The sequence below is a fragment of the Nuphar pumila genome, chromosome 2, assembly GCF_984573655.1.
Source record: "Nuphar pumila chromosome 2, dmNupPumi1.hap1.1, whole genome shotgun sequence".
Lineage (NCBI taxonomy): Eukaryota > Viridiplantae > Streptophyta > Magnoliopsida > Nymphaeales > Nymphaeaceae > Nuphar > Nuphar pumila.
Genome location: NC_143250.1, coordinates 12661384 through 12673755, shown reverse-complemented (window position 1 = coordinate 12673755; position 12372 = coordinate 12661384). Strand labels below are relative to the sequence as shown.

The window sequence follows — 12372 nt, the reverse complement described above, 5'->3', positions numbered from 1 at the left end:
TTTCTTACTAGATAGATTATAAAGAACAAACACATATGATGTCCGATCAGCTCAAGCATTAGAGAAAGGGAGATGTTTGATCGTCGTTGAATGTAGATTTGGGACCTTCCTCTAATTGAAAGATTTTTCTTCCGTATATATGTTACATATATATAGAGAGAGAAATGAGTAATGTGGGACACACCCAGCGCATCCATTTCTTTTTTTTTAAACAATGTTTTGACCTTTAGTGGCAGACGCATCGTTGCTAAAGAGTCTTTTTTTTTTAATTATGTTTTCACCGCTGATCTTGCGTGATCAGCTGTGGAAAAGCGTTTGATATCACGCCGGTCTCTCTCTCTATATGTAACTTTGATAAAAAAGTTTGAGACTTATCAAAAATTGAAAAGGGTAATTACATAGAGGTGGGAGTCTACCTCTACCAACCACTTTTATTTATTATAATTGTCTATCTGCACTTAAGCCTATGTTTGGGAGTAGGGGTGGCAAAACCTGACACGACCCGCCAACCCGCCTCTTAGGCGGGTTCGGGTTGGGCTTAAGCCAACCCGTTTAATAAACGGGTCGACCCGCATAACCCGTTTATTAAACAGGTCGGGTTCGGGTTGGGGGTATGCCAACCCGCCAACCCGGCTGACCCGTTTAATAAACGGGTTAGGCGGGTGGGTCAACCCGACCCGCCAACCGTTTGCCAACTCGCCGACCCGACCCGCCAACCCGCCAACCCGACCCGTCAACCCAACCCGCAAACCTGACTTGCGAACCTGAGAACCCGTTTACCCGACCCAACCCATTTATTAAATGGGTTGGCGGGTCGTGTCGGGTTACCCATTTATTAAACGGGTCGGGTTCGTATTTGCCACAGCCGACCCGTTTAATAAACGGGTCGGGTTCGGGTTGAGGTATGCTGACCCGCCAACCCGACACGATTGCCACCCCTATTTGGGAGCAGCAGATGGAATGACAGATAGTGTTAATGAAGCTTTAATTAATACCACTTACCCCACAAGTGTTTGGGAACCAGTTTTAGGATATGAGAATGGTGTTGAGAGTGAACATGAACCATTTTGAACTACGGTCCTGTTTGCAATCTAGGAACTGGGGAGTTAATGAATTTGGCAAAAAAGTTTGCCAAACTAGCATCTGGTGGCTGTTTGGAAACTGGTAGCTGGGATGGAAGTTAGTGCATTTGGGATGGGAATTGACATTGTATTTACACTAAAGCACCAAATCCAAGAGTTGGCAGCTGCCACTTCCCATCATAGCTACTAGTTTTCTAACAGGGATTAATTCATCCCAAGGACAACTCCATCTTCATCTCTCGTTTTCTTATCCACTGCCATCACCCATCTCATCTCCATAAGTGACATTCAACCATATAAAGAAAGAAAGGGGTCAATAAAGTCGTTTTAAAGAGTTAACTAGAGTTATATAATACACAAGTGACTCTCACAACCGATGAACAATTTCTTGAAAAAGTAGTCTTTATCTTAAATATTGGTTAAGCAAAATTTTGAATTATTCCATTAAAAAACAAGACACATGATTTTGCTTTCACTTTAGTGCAAAAGTTTAATATTTGACACTGAAATTAAGTCAAGGGCATATATAATATATATTATATGATATTTTTATTAATATATGTATAACCATATTTATATATATATATATATATAATATATACATATTTATATTATATTTTATATAATACATGTCATTATATATATATATATATATATGCATGACTCACCCATGACTCGGCCTGGTCAGCTGGGTGACTTGACTGAGTTTTGTACAAAAAGAGTTTATACTAGTTTTTGAACCAATGATGGGCGATCCGGGCAGAGTCAACTGAGTCACTTGGGTGACCCAACGAGTTTCTAAACAATGGTTTTTTTATTATTTATTATATTTTATTTTTTTATAAATCTTATCCATAAATGTTATATACATAACATTTTTATTTGGGATCAGCATTTGGATGCCGGATACTGAATAGGTTTTTTGGGGCAACCCAAAAATCAACATTATAAACACCCCAAACTTTACAATTAAAAGTCAATAGTTATCAAATCAATCATGTTGAATATATCTAAGGCATAATGACAAAACAGAAGTGCCAAATCCATTTCTTTCACTTTATATATATATATATATATATATATATATATATATATATATATATATATATATATATATATATATATATATATATATATATATATATATATGGAATTCATAGCTGCAATCCGGGTGTCTGGCTCTAAACCAGAACTTAATTGCAGCTGCCACCACGCGGCACAAATAAGTAGACATTAGTTGCCTGGTTAGTAGTACTACACCATATTGGCTCGAAATAGTGCTGAAAAATCAAATGAATCACTTATGGCTCAGTTCGTGTTCAGTTGATGCAAGATGGGAGTGAGACACTACCGGGTCTATAGGGTTAATTTGGGTTTTTTTTTGTAATTATTTAGTTAGATATTGATTTTTGAATCATATTTTAGATATTAATTGGCATTGGATCTACTTCAAATCCATATTGGAATTAGGGTTTCTAAGGATTCTTCAATGTTTGCTATACATATTAATTGTAGAAAGGATGAAGGGAGCTTGATAAATGATTATGAGTGGTTTCTAGTTATTTTTCTTGCATTTTTTCTATTAATTTCACATCTTTCATAGTTTTTTAGTTTGATAACTGTGCAAGGGTGCCAATTCAGTGATCCTCCTATTTACTGCATCTTGGGATCTATTAAAAAACTTATTCAAACTTGTAAAATATGCTCAACAAGCCAAACATGAATAACAAGTGTTCAGGGCTTAGCTCATTTACTAGTAACAAATATCTTTTACGTATATTTTATATCATTGAGTAAAGATGGCTGAAGTGCTTTGGATTACAAGCAATAAGTTTATACTACAAATGCTATTGCTCGTAGCCTTGAAACAACATATTTATTTTTTTAGCTTGGTTTAGTGAGTCAAAATTCTTTTGTTTGTAGCTTTAAAGAAATGCATTTTTGTAAATAAGTCAGCTCAAACTCGTCTCCTTTAGCCCAGACTTGACACAAGCTCAAGCTCGGCTCGAATTTTCATAGGAACAAGCCGAGCTTGCATACCCTCACTTCAGTTCGCTTGACTCGTTTACCAGTTTTAGCTCGAATGCACTATGTTTGACCAATTGATTAAGGGGTTTAGTTCACTCTTCCCAAACCCTCCACCAAGCAGAGCCGATCCACCACTTCCAAACCTCAGACCATTTTTTTAATGATGAATAATTCCTGTAAAACCCTGCAGAACTATGTCACAGGAATTCGGTCAACAGGGTGCTTCACCCGCATTGACGCGATGAGACTCAGGTGCGGGTGCAGGTGCAGCACACCCGGTGTGGTTAAGCCGACCCTGGGTACGGTCAACGCACCAAGGATCATAAATGTTCAAATCTGGACTCAAAAAAAAATACTATTAAAAATTAATGTTAATGCTGTTAAGGGTCATAAATGTTCAAATCTAAACTTGAAAAAAAAATAATGTTAAAAACTAGTGTTACTGTTAACTGTTAAAAATTATATATATATATATATATATATATATATATATATATATATATATATATATATATATATATATATATATATATATATATATATATATATATATATATATATATATATATATATATATATATATACCCTCCAGTACCCTCGCACCCAATTTTTTTTTCACAAGAGGCAAGCTCGAATTGAGCCTGGACTGTCCGAGCTTGGCTTATTAAGAAAAAAAGGTCCAACCTTGGATCCAACTAGAGCCGGGTGAGCTTGGTTCAGCTTGAGCATTTAAACTAAAAAAAAGGTAAGAGGGGTTAAGATTCGAACCCCTCTCCTCCTAAACAGAGCCATAGGGCTTCTTTTTTTATCTATTATTCTACACAACTTGTACATAGACAAATTTCTTGAAGCTAGGCGGGCCTATCAGTGAGTGCAGTCAAGAACGGCTCGTTTCTACAAACAAGATTGAACCTACTCGTGCTCAGCTCATTATCTAAATGGAAGATTTTGGATGAAGCTTGAAGGAGTCGAGTCCTAACCGAGTCCAAGTTGCTTTACAAAAAGAAAACAGAGATGTATTGGTATTTGATAAGATAAAAATAAATATACAATTTATCAGATAAGCCGTCTTAGCTCAGCTGGTAGAGCGCGTGGCTTTTAACCACGTGGTCGTGGGTTCGATTCCCACAGACGGCGAATTTTTTCTTTATTTCTGATTTTAATTTTGTTCCCCTGTTTAATGATATCATTTTTATTATTTTAATTTCCTTCTAAGGATCAGAGTTCAGACCCGAATTGATTCGCTAGATATCTCGCTTCATCTCTTTTTATTACATCTAAAGTTTCTGCATCTTGATCTAATTGCAGGCCATGTTTTAGATGGTAAGATCAGACCGTAATTCATTGGCTAAAAAGTCTTTTTAAAATAAATATACATGTAGAATTTTTGGATCGTAATTGGATCTCGAGTCCAGCTTCAAAATGGTTGGTGAACTTCCAAATCAAGTTCGAGTCTATTGACTACTCAAACATGTGGGTCTGGCTTAATTAGATTGTCTATTGACCACTGGAGCATGTGGGTCTGGCTTTATTAGCGAGTCAGACCCAATATTATCAGTCCGGATGGGCTTCCAATCTGGATCTTATAATTTTTAGATATAGACCTCACAATAAAATCTCACTGCGTGTTAAAAAATAGAACTCGGACTTATTTGAGATGGGATCAGGTCAGAGTGTGCTATGACAGTATTCCATCAGCACACTTCTGGATGCCGTTGATCTCAAGATAAATGGCATCCAAAACTTGTACGATTGAGATGCCCATCACTTGGATGGGCCCCATTTGGATCCGGTTTTGAGCATGGCCCAACCCATTTTTTAACAGACGGGATTTCACCTCGGTTCTTAATGAGCTTGGGTTTGAATGGCAACCCATTGGTCCAATGGGCCAATGTTTAGTGCACAGGTCTGACAGACCCAATCCCATTTGTAAGTTAATTTTAAAATTAAGTTCACAAAGTAATTGCAAAAGCAATTGATTAATGAAATTCTCAATTCCATATTAGTTTCAATACAATTAATTCAATCATTAACTTTATTAGTTTTCAGATTACTAAATCAATTAGTCAGGTAGTTCAAGCCCATCGGGTCAGCTCGGTAGCCCATGGGCTGACCGGGGCTAGTCCATTTATATAACAGACTGGGTTTCGGTTATATAACTATTGGTTCAAGGCCTAAAACCTTGGTCGAAATCTAGACCATGGTGGGCCAGGTTGGTTTGACCCGCCGGGCTGCCCAACCGGTTGCCCACCCCTACGTATCCAATCTATTCATACTCTGTTCAAGCTAAAGCCAAGTCACATTTAAAAGATTGATTTTAAAAATGTGTTTTGGTAAATACTACAGTACGGGTCCAATCTTCATGGTCAAAAACCTAAGAACCGGTACTTCATGAATTTTTGTATGTGCATGTATAGGATTTTATAATGGGCTAAGAATAAAAGTTTTGAAATTTTTGAAGTTTTTTAGATCATAAAAATCCAATTTGTGCATCAAAACAGTTCACGGTAAGAGTCAGTTATTAGGTTTTTTATCATTAAAATAACATTCTTATATTCTGATTTACTAAAATACTCTAAATATGATTTTTAAAAGTGGTTTGGATGGTTGTACCTTCTTTTGGTTGAACAGTTATATATATATATATATATATATATATATATATATATATATATATATATATATATATATATATATGAATCTTTAGATGTATTCAATATGCTAGATTTAGTGGGAATCTATTCTTGGATCATGTTTTTCAATGAAAAACATGTTTTTCTAAGTCAAAATCTCATACCTTCATAACCATTGATTTTGGATCACCGAAAAAAACTGGATACAGGTCAAATTCCTATCATAAAGCCGGTTTCTACTAATCAAAACCTATAGATCACATCTAGATTGTTTCGATGTTAAAACTACGATTTTTGAAGGAGCCTAACAAGACTTTACAAAAATGGGCGCAAGGAACACACACACACATATATATATATATATATATATATATATATATATATATATATATATATATATATATATAGAGAGAGAGAGAGAGAGAGAGAGAGAGAGAGAGATGCTTACACAGTAGGTGTTAAATGAGCCTGCTAAATGAGTTTTTTAGTCTTTTTCATTTTATTTATAATCTATGTACTTGATTTTATAATGATCAACGTTTGACTCTGACACAAGTAGGTTTTTATAAGGTTCGACAGTACAAAAATCTTTGTAAATTTTTTAGGCTTCAAATATCATTTTTTTTATTGATAACACATGATCCGAGGGTGGATTCCTCATAAATCGCCATGGCCAACACATTTATGAGGTCAGAATTGCGAAAAAAATACTGAAAGGCTAGAAAAAAACTCTCTCTCTCTCTCTCTCTCTCTCTCTCTCTCTCTCTCTCTCTCTCTCTCTCTCTCTCGACTCTGAACCCCACCCACCCTCGAACTGCATCTCTCTGAACCCCACCCACCCGACTCCACCTTATTCTCGCAATGCATCCTCTATGTTGCTCATCGAATGCTACTCCACCGTTCCTCCCAAAACCCTAATCCCCTTTTGTGGTGCCTTCGTGACTTTGCTGATCTCCACCGAATATCATCTGCCGGTGTGGCCTGCCGGAAGGTTCTCTCTCTCTCTTCTCTCACTCTGAGCCTCAACCCCACCCAAACCCTACTCCTTTACGCCCTTGAAACCCTTTTCCGTCTCTGGTCTGTTTCTCATTGACTGCTCTTTCACCGTCCCTTTCCCCTGAGCTGTGTTGCACATGTTTGAGTCCTCGATCAACGCCCTCCTCAAACTCTGGTAACATCTCCCTCTCGGTTGACCCATTTGCCCTCCCCTGCACTCTTTACCTCCTGGTACCCCTCAAAAAGCCCCACTGCCCTCACGCTCGCATCGTTCAAGCTCCATCAGACTGTTTTTCCCTGCTCTGCAACCATACCCCCCCCCCCTCCCTCTCTCGAGCATCAGCCGATGCGCGCCTGCCTGATTTCTGCCCTTAGCAGCCTGAGTCGCAGGATCCCATCTGCCTCCGCCCTGGACCCCACCCACCATGTTCCTCTATCCTCGAGGCTCCACCACTGACCCAACCCACCCAAGCACGAACACTCTTATTTCGTTGTCTGTTTTGATCCGCCATTGATGGACAGACACCTCTTGGTTTGGCCTCCTCTCGTGATTCCCACCCAAGCACGAACACTCTTATTTCGTTGTCTGTTTTGATCCGCCATTGATGGACAGACACCTCTTGGTTTGGCCTCCTCTCGTGATTCCCACCCAACCTCTTCCTCACTCTGTGAGGTTCCACTCGTGACCCCACCCACCCTGTTCTTTCTCCAATTTAGCTCCTGCAGGCTTCAAGCGCCATCTCCATCCGCGTCTCACTCTGTCTTTTGGGTGTGACCCATGCCTCCCTCATCCCTCTTCTTCTAAGGCTTAGGAGCCTCCAACTCCCTGCAGGTCAACCAACGTGCTCTATCCTCTATCCAAGAGGCTTTGAATGATTGGGGGCTCGCTTTCGCCCTTCGTCGCCAAGGTGCTTATGTTGCCCTTTCCGCTTATCTTTCCGTGCGTTCTCTCTATCGGAGGCCTTCGCATCCTGTCTCATCGTCGGATCGTTGCTGGCTCGTGATGTCGGGTGATTCCTTAGAGTTGTTAGGGTGGAATCCCTTCAGGCATGCTCTGTTGGTGCCACTCTACGGGCTCCGTTTTTCTTTCGTAGGCCTCCCAGCTCGATCGTCGGTCCGAGCTGACAGGAGATGAAAGCTACCTGGCAGCGGCCTTTCTCCAAAAAGCTTTCTCGTTCTCGTCTTTCCCAGGCGAAGCTGGGTGACTGGTGGTGTGCGAGTTGCCTTTCGCTCAACTTTCGCAGGCGTCGTGCTTGCCTCCATTGCGCCTCGCTGTTCAGGTCTCGGCGGCACCCAATGCTCAGGCACTCGGGGGCGGTAGTCCCTCCTCCCTCCGTCGGACGAGCCTCTTCGCGAGGTATGCACCTACCTCGCAAAGCTTCTTTCGCGCCTTGGGTCCAGATCGGTATCTTGGAAGATCCTTCGTCGTCATTTTTGGGATTCAAGATCAGCTCTATTTGGGTGTCGATGCAACCGTCAATGGCTGCACTGATGTCTTTCGCAGGGAAGCGTTTCAATCTCAACCATCTTTATCGTGACCATCCCAGTGGCTTGCCTGCCATCTTGGGTCGGGTCAGTTACTGCTCTGCTGTGTCGGGCTCGCCTGTCTATTGTGTTGCCGCTATCTCTGAGGGTTCTGTTTCTGGTGACTTTTGCAGCCCGGGGGTGCAGGCGGCATGTTCTGGGGTGCCTACGGTTTTTCCGTTCTTTTCTCCTAGGCGTAGATCGGGGATGCAGGTCGCGTGCTCTGGGGTGCCTTTGATTTATTCACCTTTTTCTGTTCGACGAAGGTACTATTTCTCTTCTTTCGCTCTTTTTGATTTGTGAGGAGATGTTAAGGCCAGAGGTAAGGCAAGCAGGCTCTCCCCGATTCATTTATCGAGATCTCGTCTCTCCTTGTCTTGGTGGTCGTGTTGGCCACTCGATTTTTGAGCCATACGAAGATCGGTGGCTAGCGTGGGGCCCTTTATCGACGTTGCGAGGTCTTCTTGGGTGAGCAGGGATTTTCTTCATCCGTTGTTGTCATCTTGCTCTCCTACGGGGGCGTTGGGGTTTGGGCTACCGCGGCTCCTTGGCGGTGTTTGTGTCTTTGTGTCGGCAGGGGGGTTTTGCAACCTCGGGGTGAGAGTCTGCTGGCATCATCATCTATAGTATCACCCTTTCTGGGCTCGTTGTTCGAAGTGGGGCGGGTGTGATGAGGCATCTTGGCCTCGGTCAGGAAGATGCTGGCTGTCATGGTTTCCCGGGTGGTCTGAGTCTTGGGCTATGTTGTTGCGGAACCTTTTGGTGGATCCTTTCTTCGAGCTTGATGAGGATCGGGGACCGTTAGGGGTCGCCTTGGCGTCTAAGGTTTCTCTCTGCCCCTCGGCAGTTGCAACATCCTTTATTTCGTTTGCTTCGACCTATGGGGCATCTATGTTTGGACCTTTCTCGCGAAAGAGGTCTCATCTTTCGAAGGAATCTCTCCTTGCTCGGGCCCACAGGTCGCCTATTATCGAAGTCCCGATCCGACGGTGTTTATTCTACAAGCTGGTTGATGGCGTTTCAGTCTTGGTTTCGTCCATCTCAACCAAGTGCATCGTTTGTCTGATTCGCCTACTCTCCATCAGTTTGGTAAGTGCTCCTCTGTTAGCCGTGTATTGCAGAGCTCTGTCGGCATTTAACATCTCCTCTTTCATCTGGGAGGGCGACTTCGAAGGCCTGGAGGGCTCCCCAAACTTGGTCTATCCGTCAAATGCGGGTTCGTCATCTATGAGTGGTCAACTCTCATCGTTTTTGGGTCTGTCTGTGGACGATGCAGCTCGACGTCTCAAGTTTGCGCTTTCCCAATCCCAGCTACTCAGCATCGATTCTGTTATGCGTGAGTCTTTGGCCGCAATCGTAGATCGTTTACCGACCTTGGTCGCGGATGATGGGTGTATCTCGAACATCAACACCCCATCTCCTTCGGTCGAGGGGTTATCTCAACCTGGGTGGGGTGGTCTCCCAATTAGGAGACATCGTCGACCTTCGCTATCTCCATCCGGCAAGTCTGGGGTCTCTCCTAAGCGGTCTGTGAGGATACGCACTCCTCGGGTATTTTCGGACTTTCAGTTATGAAGATCTTGTGTTGGAATATTCGGGGACTGAATTGCCCAACCAAACGTCTTTTCCTGGCAAGTTGGATCCGTCAAGAAAAGCCCGATCTAATTGCACTTTGTGAAACAAAGATGGCAGATATCTCGAGCCCCGTCGTCTCTGAAATCTGGCGTGGTGTAGATTCCTTCTTCAAGTATGCGACTCAATATGCGGGAGGCACCCTCATCCTCGGGAAGCGTTCTCTAGCCTTACAACGGGTGGACGAAGGTACATTTTCCATATCCATCTCTCTTCTCTTACTTCCTAAGACTATTCCAGCAGTGGTTACTATGGTGTATGGTCCCCACCGTCAAAGCCGTTGGGAGGAGTTTTGGTTGGACTTAAATAGGGTAATTGCATCATTCGGGGACCAACATATTATCATGGGAGATTTCAATTGCCTTATGTCTCCTATCGATTCTAGCATCCCGGTTAACTACTCGGCTTCAATGAGGGGCTTCCAAAACTTTATTCAGATGAACCGGTTATACCATGTTCCCCATGTAGGTGAAGCTTTCTCGTGGTTCAATCGACGATCTAGACCGTGCTTCCGTCTGCTAGACAGGGTGCTCATTTCGTCAGAGCTGCTGAGTTCTATTAATGACATTTCTTGTTGCCTTCTTCCACCATCTGTCTCAGACCATAGTCAGATTGTTATCTGATGGGGTCAAGGCTTCACTCGCGACAGATCCTTTAGATTTGAGCAATGGTGGCTTAAGGAGGCGGGTTTCGAGTTGTTAGTCCATCAATCTTAGAGTAGACCTTGCTTTGCAGTCTGAGCGGCTACAAGATGCATGGTTAAGCTTTTTCGATTATCCTGCGATATCAAATCTTGGCTTATCTCCAATAGAATAAGCAAATTCCAAAATATGGGGGATTGGGAGCGAGAGTTGGCTTATATCAATCAGTCTCTCTTGGATACGTCCTATATGAATGCATCAGATATTGAAAGTCTTAATGCTAGATCGGTCGTGCTGACCCTTTTAGTGCAATCTTGGCGTCTAAAGGATGAGATTCGTTGGAAGCAGCGGTCAAGGGTGACTTGGCTTAAAGCGGGTGACAGGAATACAAGGTTCTTTCATTCTTTAGCGTCTCACAGGCATCGAAGACATCGATTCACACTCTGTATATCAATGTTGTCTCCTTTTCGGGCGATCATGTAATCAATGTTGTCTCCAACTAATTTTCTAACCTGTATTCCTGCAACCAAGCTGTAGGTGGCAATATGGGTACAACTTTATTTTTGTCCATGGATCAAGCGCTATCCAACTCGATTCAGGGGTTGTTCACCGAAGAAGAAATCGTCTCGGCGGTGCAGGAATAGTCTGGGTGGAAAGCTTTAGGATTTGATGGGTATCATGTGGATTTCTTTCGCATATTCTGGCAATGCGTTAAGAGTGACATTCTTAGTGTCTTCGCCGAGTTTCATCGAAATGGCCGATTGTCGGTTCATTCTCACCTAGCAATTATGTCGCTTATTCCTAAGGAGGAAGTCGCATCAGATATCTCGCGGTTTAGACCAATATCAGTGTTAGGGAGTTTATATCGCATTATCGCCAAGGTCTTGGCTAACAGGATGTGGTCAATTGCTCCTAGAATTTTTTCGGAGGCTCAGTTTGCCTTCATTCCTAACAGAAGGCTTCAACATTCCTTCATTTTGGCCACAGAAGTGTTGCACTCTCTCAAGATCAGTGAGGAGGCCTTCTTCACTCTTATGCTTGACTTTCATAAAGCCTACGACTCTGTTCATTGGTCATTCCTCTTCAACATGTTGGCAAACTTGGGCTTCGGCAGACGTTTCTCTAGTTGGGTGCATGAGCTGGTAACCAATGCTCAGTCATAGTTTCACATCAATGGGGTCAAGGGAAAATAGTTCAAACTTGGTCGTGGTCTTCGACAAGGATGCCATCCGTCTCTGTTACTATTTAACGTCGTCTCTAAAGGCCTGGTGGTTTTGGTTAAGAGGGCAGTGGAGGGTGATTTAATTGAATTTCTCGGTATTCAAGAGTGTCGTAATCAGATCCTGACCTACGTTAATGACATAATTATCTTCGGAAGGACCTTCATCCAACAAATATTAAGATTCAAGCTTGTCCTTCTTTTTTTCCAATCGATGTCAGGTCTATCCTTGAACTACGATAAGTGTTGTCTATCCATGGTCAACGCCCCTCCATCAATGTTGGACATGGGTCAACGGATATTCGGATGCTCGGTATTGGATAACTCTTTTTCTTATCTGGGTCTGCCGCTTCAAATCAGTCGTGTATCAACGGCAACCTGGAGCACCACTATCCAAAGGGTTCAGAATAAAATATCGGGCTGGCAAGCGTCCTACCTTTCTATCGCGGGTAGACTAACTCTCATCAAGCACGTTTTTTCTACTATGCCAGATTTTTTTATGTTTATGTTCCTGATGCCTATGGGGGTTAGTAAGAAGATAGCCCAGGTAGTGACGCACTTCCTGTGGTCTGGGCGAGGTCCCAACAACAAGCGCCACCTAATAGGGTGGGACACTC

General features: G+C 42.5%; 1 non-coding gene across 1 annotated transcript; it reads left to right on the top strand.

Annotated features, from left to right (window-relative positions):
- The first annotated feature begins 4174 nt into the window (after window positions 1-4174).
- Window positions 4175-4247, top strand: TRNAK-UUU (transfer RNA lysine (anticodon UUU)). Its single transcript has one exon. It is a non-coding gene; the product is annotated as a tRNA-Lys (tRNA).
- Window positions 4248-12372: the final 8125 nt, after the last annotated feature.